The sequence below is a fragment of the Ricinus communis genome, chromosome 4 (genome assembly GCF_019578655.1).
Source record: "Ricinus communis isolate WT05 ecotype wild-type chromosome 4, ASM1957865v1, whole genome shotgun sequence".
NCBI lineage: Eukaryota > Viridiplantae > Streptophyta > Magnoliopsida > Malpighiales > Euphorbiaceae > Ricinus > Ricinus communis.
The window spans coordinates 1,221,893-1,223,299 of record NC_063259.1 but is presented as its reverse complement, the minus strand read 5'-3'; positions in this window follow the sequence as shown (position 1 = coordinate 1,223,299).

Here is a 1,407-nt window from a genome sequence, read left to right as displayed (position 1 = left end):
TCTTTATGTTCTTAAGGACTTGTTTGATCCAAATGAGTTCATTAGCTGTGGATGCCATTGCACGATATTCGGCTTCAGCACTTGATCTAGTAACCACACTTTGGTTTTTGCTTTTCCATGTCACCAAATTTCCTCCGATAAAGATACAGAAACTAGTTGTTGACTTCCTGTCACAGCTTCCAGCCCAATTTGCATCAGAAAAACCAACTATGTTAGTGGAATTGTTTTTCTTCATCCAGATTCCTTGTCCGGGTGTTTCGTTGAGGTATCTAAGGATGTGGTCTATGGCTTCAAGGTGGCTGGAGCGAGGAGCATGCATGAACTGACTTACCATACTAACTGCAAATGAAATGTCAGATCTAGTGACAGTCAAATAAATCAGTTTTCCTACCAGGCGCTGATAATGCCCTATGTTGGTTAAGGGTTCTCCATCTTCAAGATTGAGTTTGACTTTGGTTTCCATTGGAGTGATGGCCGGTTTAACTCCTATTTTTCCTGTTTCCTTTAACAAGTTAAAGGGTATATTTCCTTTGAGATAAGAATAAACCCTTGTCAGATTTCACCATTTCTCTATACTAAGGAAATAAGAAAGTTGGTCTAGATCTTTGATATCAAATTCCTTTTTTAGGCTCTATTTGACCTCTTCTATCCCCTGATCATCGTTCCCTGTTATTATGATATTATCAACATATACTAAAATAACAATAGTATGTTTGTTAGTGTGTTTAACGAACATAGATGAATCAAATTCACATTTATTAAAATGAATGCTTAATAAAAAACGGTTAAATTTAGCGTACCATGCTCTCGGGGATTGTTTCAGGCTATAGATTGCCTTCTTTAGTTTACATACTAAGAAAGTGTCTGAGGTTGACTTATGTCCAGGAGATAGCTTCATGTAAACTTCCTCTTCTAAGTTTCCTTGTAAGAAGGCATTCTTGACATCCATTTGGAATAGATTCCAGCCTTGATTGATTGCTATTGAGAGAAGGATTCTGACTGTATTTATTTTGGCTACAGGAGCAAACGTCTCTTGATAGTTAACTCCATAGGTTTGCGTGAAACCTCGGGCTACAAGTCTTATCTTGTATCTTTCAACGGTTCCATCACTGTTGAACTTGATTTTGTATATCCACTTACATCCCACGGGATTTTTATTTGGTGGAAAAGAAACAATACTCCATGTCTCATTCCTTTCTAGAGCAAGAAGTTCTTCTTCCATAGCTTTACACCAAGTGGGGTCAGTGTTGGCTTCATAGAAATTTGTGGGTTCAACGTGGTTGAAAATCTGACATAAATAGTTGCGGTATTGATTAGATAAAATATTATAGGAAATAAAATTCTTAATTGGGTATGTTATCGTATGAGACACATAGTCTCTAAATTTCACAGGAGGTCTAGTTTGTC